This window comes from Falco rusticolus, chromosome 19 (assembly GCF_015220075.1).
Source record: "Falco rusticolus isolate bFalRus1 chromosome 19, bFalRus1.pri, whole genome shotgun sequence".
Classification (NCBI taxonomy): domain Eukaryota; kingdom Metazoa; phylum Chordata; class Aves; order Falconiformes; family Falconidae; genus Falco; species Falco rusticolus.
The window spans coordinates 4278421-4296761 of NC_051205.1; the positions used below are offsets into that span (position 1 = coordinate 4278421).

The window sequence follows — 18341 nt, forward strand, 5'->3', positions numbered from 1 at the left end:
GCCGCCGTGGGCGGGGCTCGGCGTCGGCGGGGTATATAAGGGCTGCTGGCGGCGGCGGGGCGCGGGGGCCGGCGGGCGGGAGGCGGCGGAGGCGCCGCGCTCTGCGCCGCCGCCATGCGGGAGCGGAGGCCGGTACCGGCGGCTCCGGCCCGCTGCAAGCTGGTGCTGGTTGGGCGACGTGCAGTGCGGCAAGACGGCCATGCTGCAGGTGCTGGCCAGGACTGCTACCCCGAGGTGAGCGGAACCGGCACCGACCCCCGGGGACCGGCAGCGGGAGCGGGCGCTGACGCTCTCGGTAGCCGTTGCAGACGTACGTGCCCACCGTGTTTGAGAACTACACGGCGTGTTTGCCAGCGAGGAGCAGCGGGGTGGAGCTCAGCCTGCTGGTGACACCTCCGTACCGGGGCGGGGATGTGTGGATGACGGCGGGGGACAACCCTACCGGTAAACCGGGGATGTGTGTATGCACCGGGCGGGGGGACAACCCTCCGGTACCGGGGGGATGTGTGTATGCACCGGGCGGGGGACACCCTCCGGTACCGGGGGGATGTGTGTATGCACCGGGCGGGGGACAACCCTCCGGTACCGGGGATGTGTGTATGCACCGGGCGGGGGACAACCCTCCGGTACCGGGGATGTGTGTATGCACCGGGCGGGGGACAACCCTCCGGTACCGGGGGATGTGTGTATGCACCGGGCGGGGGACAACCCTCCGGTACCGGGGGATGTGTGTATGCACCGGGCGGGGGACAACCCTCCGGTACCGGGGGATGTGTGTATGCACCGGGCGGGGGACAACCCTCCGGTACCGGGGGATGTGTATGCACCGGGCGGGGGACAACCTCCGGTACCGGGGGATGTGTATGCACCGGGCGGGGGACAACCCTCCGGTACCGGGGGATGTGTGTATGCACCGGGCGGGGGACAACCTCCGGTACCGGGGGTGTGTATGCACCGGCGGGGACAACCCTCCGGTACCGGGGGGATGTGTGTATGCACCGGGCGGGGGACAACCTCCGGTACCGGGGGGATGTGTATGCACCGGCGGGGGACAACCCTCCGGTACCGGGGGATGTGTGTATGCACCGGGCGGGGGACAACCCTCCGGTACCGGGGGATGTGTGTATGCACCGGGCGGGGGACAACCCTCCGGTACCGGGGGATGTGTGTATGCACCGGGCGGGGGACAAGCCTCCGGTACCGGGGGATGTGTGTATGCACCGGGCGGGGGACAAGCCTCCGGTACCGGGGGATGTGTGTATGCACCGGGCGGGGACAAGCCTCCGGTACCGGGGGATGTGTGTATGCACCGGGCGGGGGACAAGCCTCCGGTACCGGGGATGTGTGTATGCACCGGGCGGGGACAAGCCTCCGGTACCGGGGATGTGTGTATGCACCGGGCGGGGGACAAGCCTCCGGTACCGGGGAGGTGGTGGGGGGCGCATGCACCCGCGGGAGGGCAACCTTCCGGTACCGGGGAGGGGGCCAGCTCTGGTCTCGGGGTGGGGGCTGCAGGAGAGGGAGCCCTGCAATGGGGTGCGCTGTGGGGGGGGGTGTGACTTGGTGGCCGCAGTGGGGGACATGGGGGGGCTTCCCCGGGGGGGGGGGGGGGGGACACACAGATTTCTGGGGCTGGGGGCGCACGGGGGTGCCTGGCTGCCAGGGAGTCCCTGGGGATTGGCCTGGGGAGGGGGGGCACAGACACAGGCTGGGGGGGGTACACAGGGCTATGCCCCGTCCTGGGGGGGGTCCCCCACATCACTCTGAGCCCCCCCAGGTAGGATACAGGGTGCCAGGGCCCCTGCACCCTCCCTGGGGGGCTGCTTGCGGATTGGGGGGGGAGGGGGGTGATGGGCATCCTGGTATTGCCCCTCCCTGGGCACCCCTGAAGGGTTGGGGGGGGGGCAAGGTGGGGGGGTCAGGGTAGCCCTGCCCTGGTGCTGCAGTGTCCCCCCCATTGGAGGGGGGGTCCCCGCCACCCGCGGTCCCCGCGTTGCTATGGCGATGCGCTGGCGCAGCCTCTTTGCTATTCCAGGCACGGAGCGTCTGGCTGCAAAACCCCTCCGAGGCCTTTCGGGGTCGGGGGCGGTGATGGGGGGGGCACCCCAATCACCCCCCACACCTGAAAGGGGTGGGGGGGCGTGCCCCACTGCCCCCCCACACCCCTCATGCAGCGCCTCCGCTGCAGTCCCCAGTGTGATGCTGGTGGCCCTGGGGACCCCGTGGGGGTGGCAGCTCCCCCCCTCCTTGCATCCCAGCTGCCTGCGCCCCCCCTTTCCCTGCTGGTGGGGCTCCCCAACATGGGGGGGGGGGTTGTTATATAAACACCGCGGGATCTATTTCCTGCTGCCTCGTTAGGGGCGATGATGATGTTAATGAATTGCACGGAGCGGAGGTGGCATTTTGGGGGGCTCTAGAGCTGTGTGCCCCCCCCCCCCCGTCTTGGGCACAATGGGCTGTGCCCCTTTGCAAGCCCCTCCAGCCTGGGGGGTTGGGTCCATCAGAAGTGGGGGTGCTGTGCAATGACCCCCCACCTTTTTTTTTTCCTTTTTTTTCTCTCCCCCCCCCCAGGCTCTCCCTACTACGACAACGTGCGTCCCCTCTGCTACAGCGACTCGGATGCTGTCCTGCTCTGCTTCGACATCAGCCGCCCCGAACCCTGGACAGTGCGTCCAAGAAGGTGATGGAGGGGGGGTTAAGGCCCCTCTGTGGGGCAAGGGGGTGGTGGTTTGGGGTCCCCTGGCGCTGACACCCACTCTGTGCGCCCCCCCCCCCCCCCCACCTTTTAGTGGAAGACGGAGATCCTGGACTATTGCCCCAACACTCGGGTGCTGCTCATCCGGTTGCAAGACAGACCTGCGGACGACCTGAGCACCCGGATGGAGCTCTCCCACCAGAAGCAGGCACCCATTTCCTATGAGCAGGTATTGGGGGGTGGGGGGGGTGGGGCGCGGCATTGGGGGGTCCTTTGGGGGGGGGGTTTTGGGGGTGTCACATCACCCTGACGCTGGGTTGGCTTGCAGGGCTGTGCGGTGGCCAGGCAGCTGGGAGCAGAGAGCTACCTGGAGTGTTCGGCCTTCACCTCGGAGAAGAGCGTCCATAGCATCTTCCGGACCGGTCCGGCATCTGCCTCAGCAAAGCCCCCCCGCAGCCCCCCAAAAGCCCCCCCCGCAGCCTCTCCAAGAGACTCCTGCACCTGCCCAGCCCGCTCTGAGCTCATCTCCTCCGCCTTCAAGAAGGAAAAAGCAAAAAGCTGCTCAGTCATGTGAAGGGGGTTGGGGGGATGTGAAACCCCCTTCTCAAAGCCCCAGCCCCCCCTGAGTCCCCGGAGTGGGGTGGGGGCTGGACAGGGCCCTAGAGCCCCCCCTTCCCTCCCCCCAAGGAGGATGGGGTGTCTGCTGCCCTCCCATCACACTGCTTCTCCCCTCCCCCCCGCCTTCCCAGTATGGGGGGCAGCCCCCCAGGAGCTGCTGTGGGTGGGGGGTGGGGGGGGAGGGGGTGGGCTCAGGGAGGGTGCTTAACAGCTCTTCCCCAGCCCCCCCACCCCCAGCTGCATCCTGTTGCCCTCCACCCCATCCCTCATCTGCTGCTTGGCCCTGGGACCCCAGTGGGGGGGGGGGGGGGGCCGGGGGGGGGGGGGGGGGGGGGCTGTTTTAATGGACTGTGTTTGGGGGGGGGGGGGGGAGAATGTCTCTGTTCCATGGTCAGTGTTATTAAAAGCTTATTTATTATCGGAATATAACACCCACCACGTGCAGCAGGTTTGCTCCTCTCTTTGGGGGTGGGTGGTGAGCCTGTATTTGGGGGTGGGTGGGGTGGGTGTTGGGGGTTTGCGCTGAGGTACCCCTTCCCCCCCCCCCCCCTCCATTCCAGCAGGGAGGGGTGACAGTGACATGTGCTGTCACCCATGGGTGCTGATGCAGAGGGCAAAGTCCCTGGGGGGGGGAGGTGTGTGTCTTGGTCACCCTAAAAGCTTCCCCCCAGGGCTTCCTGCTGCCCCCAGGCTCTGCTTGGTTAACCCACACACCCCACGCCCCCCCCCCCCCAGCGTGGAGGGGTCGGGGGGCCCGGGCGGAGGGATCAAGGGCTGGGGGGGGCGCGCGGCGGTGCTGCGGTCTGGCGCGGGGGCTGCTGGGAGTTGTAGTCGCGGCGCGGAGGGAGGCCTCGCCTCCCGGCGTGCCCCGCGGCGCCCGGCGGACATGGCGGCGGCGGTGGGGCGGCGCTGAGGCCTGGGCCTGCGGCGGTGAGCGCGGGGCGGCGGGGTGGGGGGTACCGGCAGGAAGATCCCGGGGACCGCCCCCCCTTCCCCCCCCCCCCCCCCCCCCACGGGTGGGGCTGCAGGGCCCCGCTACCGCGGCGCCGAGCGGCAGCCGGGGCAGGGCCTGATTCCAGGTTCTCCGGGCCCGCAGCCCTGCCCGGGTCCCCCCAGCCCCCCCGCTCCCTCCCGGGGTCTCTCTGCACCCCCCCGAGTCCCCCCAGCCCTCCCCGCTCCCTCCCGGGGTCTCTCTGCACACACTCCTCCCGGGTCCCTCAGCCCTCTCCGCTCCCTCCCGGGGTCCTCTGCAACGCCCCTTCCCCCCCCCCTCCCCCGGTCCCCCCGCCCTCCTTGCACCCCCCCCGGCCTCCTCTGCAACCCCCCGGGTCCCTCAGCCCTCCCTGCTCCCACCCCAGCCCCCCTGCATATTCTCCAGATCGCCTTGGACTCCCCCTGGGTCCCCCCCCCTCTGACTCCCTCAGGCCCTCCCCATTTCCTCTCCAGGTCCCTTGTGCCCTCCCTAGGTCCCCTTGGGTCCCCCAGCCTCTCCAGGTTCCCTGTGCCCACCCCCCCCCATCCCCCGACACCCTTAGCCGTTCCTGCTCCCTCCCAGGTCCCCTGCATCCTCCAGGCCCCCTTGGCCCCCCTGGATCCCCTGCACCCTCCCCAGGTCCCCTGTGCCCTCGCTGGGTCTCTCAGCTCTCCCCAGTCCCCCCTGGGTACCCCAGCCCCCCCCCGGTCCCCTAGTGCCCCCCCCCCTCCCCATTCCCTTAGCCATTCCTGCTCCCTCCCCAGGTCCCCTGTATCCTCCCAGGCCCCTTTGGGCCCCCCCTGGATCCCCTGCACCCTCCCAGGACCCCTGTGCTTGTCCCCGACTCTTCCCCAGCCCTCCCTGCTCTGTCCCCAGGTCCCCCCCGGTCCCTCACTCTGTCTGATCCTTTGCCCCACAGATGGGCCGGAGAACTAGCAGATAAGAAGGACCGGGACGCATCCCCTGCCAAGGAGGAGAGGAAACCTCACGAGTCCCCAGACGAGACCGGGATCGGGAACCGGAACGGGACCGGGACCGCAAGGGGTCCCCCTCCAAGGACAGGAAGCGGCACCGGGTCCCGGGATAGAAGACGAGGCAGCCGGTCACGATCCCGGTCCCGGTCCAAGTCGACAGAGAGGTGAGGGGTGTTATGGGGGCCCCCCAGTTTTTTAGGAAAAGCTCTGTCGCTCTTGCCTGTCTGTGACGGCCCTGCAAAGGGGGGGGGGTGCAGGTGGTTGGGCTGGGGCCGCGCCGTGACTGCCCCACTTTGCAGGGATCGCCGGCACAAAGAACGTGATCGGGACCGGAGCAAGAAGGACCGGGACCGAGAGAAAGATGGGCACCGGCGGGATAAGGACAGGAAGCGGTCAAGGTGAGCCCCATTTTTTTTCGGGGGCGGGGGGGAGGGCATGTCATACTCTTCTATAAGCACCCCAGGGCTGTTTTCTGTAGGAAGCATTGTAGGGCGAGAGCAGGATTTTCCCCGGTCAGTGGGGTGACCGTGGGGCTGCGTTCGGTGCTTGATTCCTCTTTGTTTTGCTGGGAAGCTTGTCCCCGAGCAGGGGCAAAGACTCGAAGTCCCGGAAGGAGCGGGACTCACGGAAAGCGGAGGAGGAGGAGGAGAATGCCCTGAAGAAGGGAGAGGTGAGGAAGGGGCTGAGGGGGCTTGGCTGGGAACTCTTAGGGGGATCGCTCTGGTGAGGCAAAGGGGCTGCTGACGGTCCGGCCCCACGTTTGCAGGCCAGCCGCTGTCCTTGGAGGAGCTGCTGGCTAAGAAGAAGGCTGAAGAGGAGGCAGAAGCCAAGGTAGGAGCCTCCCGTGCTGTGACGGGATGGATTTGGGGGGAGGGAGTATGTCTCCTGGACAGCCCAGCAGCGAGGGGGTCGCAGCCAGGCCCAGTGTGAGCCCGTCCTTTCTCCTGTCGCAGCCCAAGTTCCTGTCCAAGGCGAGCGGGAGGCCGAGGCCTTGCGGCGGCGGCAGCAGGAGGTGGAGGAGCGTCAGCGGCTGCTGGAGGAGGAGAGGAAGAAGAGGAAGCAGTTCCAGGAGATGGGGAGGAAGATGCTTGGTAAGGTGTTGTCCCCGCCATAGCTTTCCTGGTTCTAAGAGGCTGGGACCCTGGGACCCCCCCACCCTAGGTGTGGGTGCTTGGCTCTGAGACCCTTCCCCTGTTCCCCAGAAGACCCCCAGGAGCGTGAGCGCAGGGAGCGCCGGGAGCGAATGGAGCGGGAGACCAACGGCACAGAGGACGAGGAGGGCAGGCAGAAGATCCGGGAGGAGAAGACAAGAGCAAAGAGCTCCATGCCATCAAGGTAGCGCTGAGGGCTGGGCTAGGGGGAGGGTGGGTGAGCTGGGGGGGGGGCTCAGGTTCCTTCCCCGCTGATCCTCCGCCTCCTGCAGGAGCGTTACCTGGGAGGAGTGAAGAAGCGGAGACGTACGCGGCACCTGAACGACCGCAAGTTCGTCTTCGAGTGGGATGCGTCGGAAGACACCTCCATTGACTACAACCCCTGTGAGTGCTGGGGTGCCCCTGGGGCTGAGGGGTGCCCCGGGGGGGGGGTGTGGGCACCCCCAGCCATGCCCCTGACGCTCCCACCCTGCTCTAGGTACAAGGAGCGACACCAAGTGCAGCTGCTGGGCCGGGCTTCATCGCAGGGATGACCTGAAGCAGCAGAAACGGGAACAGTCGCGCTTCTATGGGGACTTGATGGAGAAGCGGACGCTGGAGGAGAAGAGCAGGAGGAGTGAGTGCACGTGGGGGGGCTTGGGAGGGTGCTGAGGGGTGTCCGGGGTCCTGGCTGGCTCTTCTTGGCTGGGATGTAGAGCTGGGGGTGGCTTTGGGCTGCAGCACATTCTTAGGATGGGTGAGAGGACAATTCCAGCCTCCCCCGAGGCACAGGGTGAGCCCTGCCCCCCTTCCTCACCCCCCACCCAGGGCTCGGCTGCGGAAGCTGCGGAAGAAGGAGGCCAAGCAGCGCTGGGACGACCGGCACTGGTCCCAGAAAAAACTCGATGAGATGACAGACAGGGACTGCGCATATTCCGCGAGGACTACAGCATCACCACCAAGGGGCAAGATCCCCAACCCCATCCGCTCCTGGAAGGACTCCTCCCTGCCCCCCACATCCTGGAGGTCATCGATAGTGTGGCTACAAGGTGGGTACGGGGTGGGGGGGCTTCTGCCAGCGAACCCCGATGGCCCTCGGGGGAGCTGGGTGGAGGGGAAAAGGGCTGGTTCTTGGGGTCGGGTCTTTGGGGGTGTGAGGAGGGGTTCTGCTCTCAAACCTGCTGCTTCCCTCCCCAGGAGCCCACCCCCATCCAGCGCCAGGCGATCCCCATCGGCCTGCAGAACCGTGACATCATCGGTGGCCGAGACCGGTAGCGGTAAAACGGCGGCTTTCCATCCCGCTGCTGGTGTGGATCACCACCCTGCCCAAGATCGATCGGTGGGTGGGATGGGGCAGGGGAGGTGGGCGACGCTGCGGGACAGGGGGCACGTGGCACTCTGGGTGACGCTGCCATCCCCTGCCAACACCGCAGATTGAAGAATCGGACCAGGGTCCCTACGCCTCATCCTGGCCCCCACCCGTGAGCTGGCCCAGCAGATTGAAGGAAACCATCAAATTCGGGAAGCCTCTGGGCATCCGCACGGTGGCCGTGATCGGAGGCATCTCCGCGAGGACCAAGGCTTCCGCCTTCGCATGGGCTGCGAGGTGAGTGTTAGCCCCTGGGGGGGACGACCTGAGGGGAGCAGTTAGCCCGGGCTGTGCCCACCAACCCTCCTTGTGCCCCCCCCCCCCCCGTCTCCCCCAGATCGTCATTGCCACACCAGGCCGTCTCATCGACGTGCTGGGAACCGGTACCTAGTGCTGAGCCGCTGCACCTACGTAGTGCTGGATGAGGCAGATCGCATGATCGACATGGGCTTTGAGCCTGATGTGCAAAGTCCTGGAGCACATGCCCGTCACCAACCAAAAACCCGACACCGACGAGGCTGAGGACCCCGAGAAATGTTGGCCAACTTCGAGTCGGGGAAGCACAAGTACAGACAGGTGGGTGCAGGCAGGAGGCCCGGAGGGGGGGTGGGTGCCCCCCCTGGGCTGAGCGTGGTCCACGGCGTGGAGAGGGGACGGCTGAGGGCTTTGGAGAACGAGCCATGGGAATGGCAGCCACGCTCCTGCCACACAGGGGACGTCGCTCACCGCCCTGTTTTCTCGTAGACCGTCATGTTCACGGCCACCATGCCGCCAGCGGTGGAGCGCCTGGCCCGCAGCTACCTCCGTCGTCCGGCCGTGGTCTACAATCGGCTCCGCCGGCAAACCCCATGAGCGGGTGGAGCAGAAGGTCTTCCTCATGTCGGAGTCGGAGAAGAGGTGAGGAGGGGGCCGGTGGGGGTCGGGTGGAGTGAGAAGAGCAGGTCTTGGGGGTGCTCTGGGGGATTTGAGGGTGAGGGAGTTGTGGAGGGGGCTCTGGGGAGCAAAGGAGCTCCTGTGGGTCATCTAAGCCTCTCCTCACCCAACTGTCCTCTTCTGCAACAGGAAGAAGCTGTTGGCCATCCTGGAACAGGGCTTCGACCCACCCATCATCATCTTCGTCAACCAGAAGAAGGGGCTGCGACGTGCTGGCAAAGTCCCTGGAGAAGATGGGGGTGAGTGCTGGGCTGGGCCTGAGCTCCCCTACTTTGGCTGTGGCGGGTGTGGGGGGAGCCCCTGCACCCCCATCTCTGCCTGGGGACCCCGGTGATGTGGCTCTGAGCGCCCCCCGTTAACCCCCGCCCGCCTCCTCCCGCAGTACACACGCCTGCACCCTGCACGGTGGCAAAGGCCAGGAGCAGCGGGAGTTCGCCCTCTCCAACCTGAAGGCCGGAGCCAAGGACATCCTGGTGGCCACCGACGTGGCAGGACGCGGCATCGACATCCACGACGTCTCCATGGTCGTCAACTACGACATGGCCAAGAACATCGAGGTGAGTTTGGGGGGGTCTACGGCTTCGGAGGGGAACAAGGCCCTGCCTGACGCCCCCTCCCCCCCCCCTCCCGACCCCCCTGCAGATTACATCCACCGCATCGGGGCGGACGGGCCGAGCGGGGGAAGAGCGGCGTAGGCCATCACCTTCCTCACCAAGGAGGATTCCACCGTTTTCTACACCTGAAAGCAAGCCATCCTGGAGAGCCCGTCTCATCCTGCCCACCCGAGCTGGCCAACCACCCCGACGCTCAGCACAACCCGGCACCATCCTCAGCCAAGAAGCGGCGGGAGGAAACCATCTTCGCCTGAGTCCCCGCAACTGTGGCCCCCCCCCGGTCACCCCAGCGGGGATGGTGGGACCAGCAGGGTCGGGGGGGTGCCAGGACTTTTCTGGCTGCTCTTTTCCCAGCCCCCCGCCCCCAACCCCCTGTGTGCAACCAGGACTGCCGACAGCAGAGACTGGGGTTGGGACTGTCCCAAATGTCCCCCCTCTTTTCCCACCTCCCCCTCCCCACCTTCCCCACAGCCAGAGGCTTTTTGGGGGCAGGGGCCCGTGCTGGGCTTGGCGTGCTGGTTTTTAAGGCAGGGCTGTCCCAGGCTGCGGTCATCTTTGGGGTTTTTTTGTTATTTTTTAGCTAAAGTTCCAGGCTGCAGGAATAAACCCGCAGCTGCGTTGCTGGATGTCGGCTCCTCGTACTCTTCCTGCGGCGCTGCCCCGAGCACCCTCTCCCAGCACCCCCAGCGCTGGCCCCAAGGGGAAAGCCTTTGGATGCTCAGCACCCACCAGCATCGGGCCCTTTCCCCACATGTGTGTCCCCCCACCCTAACATCCCTGTGTGTCCGCTGTCCCCCCAGCCCCCCAAAGACACAGACACCGGCGCCTCCGAGCACTCGTCGTGTTTATGAAACCGGTTACAGGGAAATCAGTGCTTTCTACAAAAGAAATTATAACAAATCTGTGCCCCCCCCCCCCCGTCCCCCTTTGGCGGCTCAGGCCGGCTCCCTGCGAAGGGCCCTGGGGTGGGGGGCGCTCAGCACCGGGCCCCTCCACCGAGCAGCCCCCGGCCGAAGGGCGGTGGGTGCCGTTATTTACAGGAGTGTGCGGTGACAGCTACGTGTGGGGGGGTGGGGAGCTATGGGGACAGGGCAGTGAGTGCAGGTGTGGAGTGGGCCCCCCCCTCCTCCCCGGGAAGGGTCCAGCCGCCCCCTCCCCCGCTCTCTCTGTACCCCGGGAGGAAGTGGTTTGGCTGCGGTGACCGGGGCAGGGAGAATTCGGTGCGGAGCGAAGCGACTGGTGCGGCCCCCTCCTCCTGGGGGTCCCATGCAGGGGCAGGGGAGGGGGCAGGCCAGGCCCCAGCGGGGGAGTGGGCACCTTCCCCTTCTTCCTTGGGGCTGTGCAGGATGGGGGACGCTGCCAAAACTGTAAAACTGTCGTGTGTGTGTGCGTGTGCGTGTGTCCCCATTACCTGGCCTAAGGGTCTTCCATGGGGAATGAGACAGGCTGCGATGCGGGGGCCAGGTGGGGAAACTGAGGCAGGGAGAAGGCATGTGGCTGTCCCCAGGTCCCCAGGAGCCGGGGAGGCGGGGGGGGTGTGTGTGTCCCAGGGTATCCTGGCTGCCGGCCCCCCCCCCCGTGCTTATGGCTGAAGACGTGCCCAGGGGGTCGGGCGCGAGGAAGCTGCCAGTGCAGAGGGGTTCCCCGAGAGAGGGAGATTGTCTGAGCACCCCCAGTGCGGGGCTGGGGCGAGGCGAGGAGCGCCCGGGGTTCGGGGGGGCCGGTTCCCAGCCGTGTCGCGTTCCCCCCCCCCCCTCCCCAAATCCTCATCCCCCCCCTAATAGCTGTCCTTGGCCCAAGGCCGGCTGCGTTGCCAGTTCCTGTCGAGGTTGCGTTCGGTTTGGCGATCCGGCGCGCCGGTGCCCTGCAACCCGCTGTTGTGGTGCCGGTGGGGCTGGTAGAGGTCAGGGTAGGGGTCCGCGTACTCCTCTTCCTCCAGGTGCCGGGAGCTGCGTTGAGACGTGGCCCCCCAAGTGTGGGGTGAGGTCTCCCCCGCCTCGTCTGAGGGCATCAGGCTGTCGTGCTCCAGCGGCGAGTGTTCCCCCCGCTCCCCCAGCAGCTGCTGGCTCTGCGGGCAGGGGGCAGGGGGCTGCGGGGATGGCACAGGGGGCTGCGTCCCCCTGCCACCCCACCTCTGCGTCCCCCTGCCACCCCACCTCTGCGTCCCCCTGCCACCCCACCTGTGTGTCCCCCTGCCACCCCACCTCTGTGTCCCCCCGCCACCCCCACCTGTGTGTCCCCCCCTGCCACCCCACCTCTGTGTCCCCCCTGCCACCCCACCTCTGTGTGTCCCCCCACCCCACCTCTGTGTCCCCCCGCCACCCCCACCTGTGCATCCCCCCCTGCCACCCCACCTCTGTGTCCCCCCGCCACCCCCACCTGTGCATGTCCCCCTGCCACCCCACCTCTGTGTCCCCCTGCCACCCCACCTCTGTGTCCCCCCGCCACCCCCACCTGTGTGTCCCCCGTCACCCCCACCTGTGTGTCCCCCCGCCACCCCCACCTGTGCGTCCCCCCACCCCACCTCTACGTCCACCCACCACCCCCACCTGTGCGTCCCCCGTCACCCCACCTGTGTCCCCCACCTGTGCGTCCCCTCCTGCCACCCCCACCCCACCTGTGCATCCCCCCCCGCCACACCCCACCTGTGCGTCCCTGCGCTGGTTGCCAGCGGGGGGCAGGGAGGGGGCTCCAGGGGTACCTGCAGGCCTGGGAGGCCAGTGGGCGAGGGCACGGCGTGGGGGCGTGCGGCGGGTGGTGCGTGGCACGCCAGTACACTCCAGGTACTCGGCCAAGTGCTCGCAGCGTCCTCCAGCTGGTTCTCATCCAGGATCACGTCGAAGAGCTCCTGGGGGGGCAGGTGAGAGGGGGCAGGAGTGGCTCAGGGACACCCCCCCATCCCCCGAGCATCCCTAGGTGGGGGTCCTGCCAACTCACCGGGGGACACTGCACCAGCTTGTCAGCTGCCATCATCTGCACGTTGAGGTGCTTCACCTGGGACTTGCCCGGGACTTGATGAGCCTGCAGGACCTGGGGAGGCGACAGGAGAGGGATAGCACCGTGGGGGGCAGCTGCCCCTCCCCCCCAGAACCACAGTCACCCCTCACCTTGGGTGAGGACACCTTGACGTAGACGATGATGGGCGCCAGGGAGGTCTTGGCCAGCTGGGCTGGGTGGTTTATGGTGTCGGCATCCAGCACCACCAGCTGCAGGGACTTGGCCAACTCAAAGATGCGCTCGATCTCGCTCTGCACCTCAGCTGGGGGGACGCAGGGGGGACGTGTCAGGCTGGGCTGGGTCCTGGGGGGTGGGGGGTGTCCCTGCACCCCGGGTGAGCCCGGCCCCTCACCGATGCTGGAGCGGTTGGTGGAGCGCTCCAGGATAGCCTGCTTGCCCAGGTGTTGAGGATGGCGCTTGGCCAGGGAGAGGTCAGCCGTGATGTGGGTGATGGATCCTGGGGGGGCACAGGGACAGCGGTGGGGTCCTGGGTGTCCCCCCCCCCAGGCCATGGTGGGGTTCCTGGTCTCCCCCCCCCCCCCCAGGCTATAGGGCAGGGTCCTGGGATGGGGTTCGGCTCTCACCTGCCATCAAATCTGTGCTTGAGGAAATCGAAGAGGGCTTTCGCATCATGTCGGTGACCTGCCAGTGGGGGCCACCAGCCCGGGAGCCCGGGGAGCCGGTGGCAGATGCACCCAGCAGGGAGGTGGCAGCCTCCTGGCACCCTGCCAGCAGCCCGTCCCCGCCATCTGCCCAGCACCGACACGGGATGCGCAGGGAGGGACGAGGGACACAAGCCACCCCCTGGGGCACAGTGGGCCCCACCCCCACCCCACAGCCCCCACCCCACCCCTCCCTTCCCCCCCCTACCTCGTATCCTTTCAGCGAGGGCCCCACCAGCACCACGGGCCGCATGGAGGGGACCACATCGTAGGGTGGGATGTGCTGTGTCTGCGGGGGGAGGGGGACATGGGGACACATCAGCACCCTGCACTCCCACCCCCAGAAAGGGTCAGTGAGCCTATTCCAGAGAATCCTGGCATTCTGGAGCCCCCCCCCAGCCCCACAACCGAGGGCGGGGGGGGTGTCTCTGCCCCCACCTGCTCCACCCCAGAAGCGACTGCGCTCAGCCCTGCCTGCAGCCCCCTCCCCATCTCCCCGCCCCAGGCACAGCCTTGCACCCGGGACTCACCTGCTTCTGCTTCTGCTTGGCTTGGGAGAGGAGAGAAAGACAGAGGTTGGTGACAGTGAAGGGGGGGGGACCCCAGACCCCCCCCGGACCCCCTGGGCCAGGACCTGCCCTTACCTAAGGAGGGGGAGGCGATCGCCGGTTCCCACTGTCGCCGAGGCCCGAGGCGTTGCCAGCTCTCCTAGAGGAAAGAGGGTGAGCGAGTGTTGGGGGACCCGGGGGGGTTTGGGGTGACTGTCCGGTCCCTACCTGGCTTTCTGCTCCTGCTTGAGCCTCATGGCTTCCAGGCGCTGGGGCTGGGGATGAAGGCGATGTCCCCCCCCTCCTTCACTAGGCGCCCAATCCACCAGTCATTGCTGTATTCTGGGTGAGGGCAGGGCAGGGGTGAGGCTGGGGGTGTGTGGGGGGGTGGTCCCTGACCCTGGCCCCCCCCCCCAGCACCCCAGCTCACCTCCTTGATGTGCAGGAAATCTTTGGCTTCAAAGTTGATGGCGGCTCCCTGCACCGGGCCCCCATCCGCATCGCCCCGCAGTAGCTGACATTGGTGCGCACAGCGAAGGCGACCGGCTTGTGCTGGGGGGTGATGGGGGGGGGGGGGAGGGCGGGGGGTCAGTGTCCCCAGGCCCTGCCAGCCCCCACCCTGGGGCTATGCCCTGGACAACCCCCCCACTCCCAGTACCTTGGCCCTCTCGAGCTGCTGCTGGGCTTGGTTCTCCACCTCGCGCCGGGCACCCTCCCGGTCCTCGTCCAGGACACGTCGGAGTCCAGGGACGGGCGGCTGGTGTAGGAGTCCGCCGAGCCCTGGGGGGGACAGGGCTGAGTGCTGGGGGGCTGCAAGGACCCCCACAAAGCGGGACCTCACCCTGAGCCGATGCCGGCCTGGGGAGGGGACCCCGCTGACCCCCAGCCCACTGACCCTTTCCAGCTTTCAGGGATCCGTGGGGGCATCAAGCCAGGCAAATAGGGGCAGCATCACCCAGCGTGGCGGCCATGGGGTGCAGCCCCCGTCCTGGGGGGAGACCCCCACAGCCCGGGGGGGGGGGGGGCTGCGGAAAGGGGTCCCTGTCCCCTCAGGGGTGTGGGCCTGCCACAGCCAGCCCCAACGCTGGGGTGCTTGGTGTAGCCCCCCCCCCCCCCCCCCAGTAATTACCCGTCGCCTGCTGCACCCGGAACAGGCGCAGAAGCTGCGGTGAAATATTTATAGGTCCCTGGATGTGGCCGAGCCCCCCCCCGGCCCCCAGGCCCTGCTGGGCTCAGCTCAGCACCACCGTCCAGCACCAGCCCCCCCCCGCCAGCAGATAGGGCCCCCTCACCCTGCACATCCCCCCTCGCTCACATCGGGGGGGGGAGGGGGGGTCTGGCCCCCCCAGCCAACGCAGGCAATATGGTTTCCCAGCATGGCCCCCCCCATGGCCTCCCCAGCAGGCCCCCCCCCAACATCGTCACTGCCCCCCCCCCCCCAGCATCTTCTTCCACCAGCATCCCCAGTACAGCATCCCCAGCGGTGCCTTCCCCTGCCACAACACGACCCCCCCGTGCAGCCCACGGCCCGAAGCATCGGCCCCCGCGGGGTCCTCGGCCACGGGGTCGGGGTCCTCCCCCCACCCGGTTCCGGGGCCCGGTGGCACCTGCCGGAGGGCGGGGGGGGGCGGGGGGCGGCGAGACCAACGGCGGCGGCGAGGAACAAAGGGTCGGGGGGCGGCACGGCTCCCCCTGCCCCGGCCATGAAGCCACGCACCGGTCCCCCCAACCCCCCCGGGTGCAATCACGGCCCCCGCGGGACGCAGCTCCCCCACCCCGCGATCCCTCGGTCGTCGTCCCCCCCCCCGCCTCCCCGGTACCGGGGCCGGTACCTCGTTGAGCAGGAAGGTAGCGCTGGAGTCAGAAACGACATAGACGGGGCGAGCCGAGCCGAGCCGCCCGTGCCCCCCCGTCCGGCTCCGGTACCGGCACCGGCTCCGGTTCCGGCTGTGGCTCGGGCTCCGGCTGGCCCTGCCCGCTCCGCCGCGCCGCCGCCGCCGCCCCTCCCCGCCCCTCCCCGCCCCCGCCTCCCACCGCCCCCCCGGGGCGCACGGAGCCGCCCCCGCCGCCTCAGCCTTGGGGGGGGCGGGGGGGCCTTAGGGGTCGCCGTTCCCCCTTCCCGCGGCTGCCGGGTCTCCGGCCCTCTCCGGTGGAACCCCCCGGGGATGGCGGGGGGGGGGAGGGGCTGAAGTGGTAGCCGGGGGTACCGAGCGGCCCCGGTGTGATGCACCGGGCCCCGGGGCAGCTCCCGGGGGGGGCGGGGTGGGGGGGTAGTTTGCAAAGAAGACAGCTCGCGGTGGTGGAGGGAGGGTCCCGGGGAGGCGGGGGGGGGGGATGGGGGCCTGTGTTCCCCTCCCCCCCACGGCCGGGGGTCCCCGAGCGGCGGCGGCGGGGGGGTTCCCCGTGGTACCTCCATGCTCCGGTGCGGCGGCCCCGTCCTGCCCCGAGCCGGTAGCAGCCCCGTCTGCAGGGCGAGCCCTGCGGCGGGGCCGGAGCCGCTCCCGCCCCCCGCCGCGCCCCCCCCGCCCCCGAGGAGGGGGGCAGCGGCGGGCCCCGGGGACCGGCCCGGCCCGCCCCGTTACCGCGCAGCGGGACGGACCCCGGCGCCACCGGCCCGGGACAACTCGGCTCTGACCCGGGGGCCTCGGGGCAGCGTTCGGGGGGGTGGGGGCTCCCGGTGGCGGAGGGAACGGCCGCAGGCACCGGCAGCGGGCACCGAGCACCGGGCACCGGCCCCGGTACCGGGCAGCGCGGCGGGGCCGGGCCGGGCCCTCTCCGAGGTGCTGAAGGGGCCGCGCCGTGTGCGGGGCCGGGGCCGGGGGGCCGGGGGGGCCCGGGGGTTACCGGGGAGGGGCAGGTACTACCTTGCGATGGCAACGGGATGCTCAGGGCGCTCTGCGCCCCCCGGGGCCGCCTCTACCGGAACCCCCCGCCTGCCCGGGGCCGCCCCGGGACCCGCTGCCTCGCCGGCGCCCGAGGAGGGGGGCACCGCTCCACCGGGGTGAACCGGAGCAGGCGGGTGGGTGACGGCGGGGGGTCCGTACCCCTCTCCACCCCCCGGGCAGCACGGGGAGGCGACCCGGTGCCGGCTGATAGACCGGGCGGGGCAGCACAGAGGACCCCCCCCCGGCCCCGTTCCCCCTCTGCTGCCTCAGTTTCCCCGGGGCCCCCCGGGACCCCCCGCCCCCTCCGCGCCGCAGTGCCGGTGCCCGGGGCCGGCCCGGCCCTGACGCAGCACTCGCTATTTTTAGCCGCGGGGAGCGGCTGTTGCGTTGCCACCGGCGCCCGGTGCCGGAGCCCAGCCCCGGTCCCGGAGGAACGGCGGGTGGGGGCGGCCGCCCGGTTTCCCCGGTGCGGAGGGTTGGGGCGGGGAGTTCGGCCGCTCCCCCCCACCCCCACCCCCCCACCCTTCGTGCTTTACTGCGGAGCCGCAGAGCCGCTGCCCCCGGGAGCGAGCCGCGGCGGGGGGAGCCGGGACTGGCGGGGCTGCCCCGCCCCGGTATCGGTGCCGGTCCCGGTGCCGGTCCCGGTGCCTGCCCGCTCACCTGCCTGCGGAGATGCTGGAGGTGGTGTCGGACGAGGTGCTGCCGTCCGAGCGCTTGAAGCGGCTCTTGCGCTTCGGGAGCCTCCGGGGGCTCTGCGGGGGGAGCGGCGGGGGCGGCCGGTGAGCACCGGGCGGCCCCGGGCGGCGCGGCCCCGCCGCTGCCCCCACCCCTCCGCAGCGCTGCGGGCAGAACCGAACCGGGCCCGCCGTGCCCGGGGGATGGAAGGGGCTCAGCTCCGCTCACCTGGAAGGAACCGGGAGCGGCGGGTTGAGCCGGGGCGGACATACCGGCGGCCCCCCGGAGCCCCCGGGATACCGGCGGGGCCGCCCCGCACCGGAGCGCGGCGTTCCGCCGGGAAGGGCCTCGCCGCCGCCGCCGCCACCGCCGCGCTCCGTATCACACGGGGCCGCCGGGGCGTCCCGGTCGTCCCCGCCCCCGCCTGCCCGCCTCCGCGCCCATCCCCGTGGCGGCCGACCCGCGCCCCCGCAGCCGGGCAGCCACCGGGGGGGCGGGGGGGCACCGGGGATAGACCCTCCCCGCAAGCCCCGGGGGCTGCGGGGAAAGACCGGGAGGCACCGGGAAAAAGGTCCCCCCGCTGCCGTGGCCACGCGTGGTGGGGGATGCGGGATGCGCGAACCCACCGGGATCGTCCCGCCGTGCCCCACCGGAGGGGACAGCTTATACCCCCCACCCCCCCCGCCAATACCCCGCGGGGGGCAGGCGGGGTCGCGGGGGGACCGTGCAGGGGGTGCAGCCCACCCGCACATTGTCCCCACGCCCCGCATCCCTGTGCCCCCCGCCCCGGTGACCGGATCCCGGGCCGCGGTGCTGCAGCATCACTGCACCGCCCGGCCGGAGCGATGGGCGGGGGCTGCGGCGGCCCCGGGGAACCGGAGACTCAGCGTGCCGCCCCCCCGCCGATCCACTCCCCCCCCTTCCCGTGGCGGGACTTCCGCGTGGGGCCGCGGGGACACGGGCCCGGCGGCGGCTGCTAATTAATGATTAATCTGCGCTCCTCGGGGCCCGGCGCTGCTGCGGGGGGGCCGCGGGGCCCGGCACCGCCGCTGCGGGGGGGCTGGGGGGGGGGAGCGGTCATGGAGGGGGGGGGGGCTGGCAAGGCCTGACCCACGCACACGCGTGGGGTACGAGTGTGGGGGCAAGGCAGGGACCCCAGTGAGGGGTATCCCGCACCCCCGTTTTGCACGGGGTGCTGACTGGGGTGTGCGTGCAAAAAGGAAGGGGGGGGTGCGTGCAAGGGTGCTTGTGCGCGCACGCGTGTGTGT

The 18341-nt window shown here is 69.8% G+C and overlaps 4 pseudogenes; 3 read left to right on the top strand and 1 right to left on the bottom strand.

Annotated features, from left to right (window-relative positions):
* Positions 1 to 78: 78 nt before the first annotated feature.
* On the top strand, positions 79 to 3426 carry LOC119140190 (annotated as a pseudogene).
* Positions 3427 to 3907: 481 nt separating this feature from the next.
* On the top strand, positions 3908 to 8891 carry LOC119140191 (annotated as a pseudogene).
* Positions 8892 to 8895: 4 nt separating this feature from the next.
* Positions 8896 to 9731, top strand: LOC119140192 (annotated as a pseudogene).
* A 1169-nt stretch (positions 9732 to 10900) lies between these two features.
* On the bottom strand, positions 10901 to 17343 carry LOC119139919 (annotated as a pseudogene).
* Between the last annotated feature and the right edge of the window lie 998 nt (positions 17344 to 18341).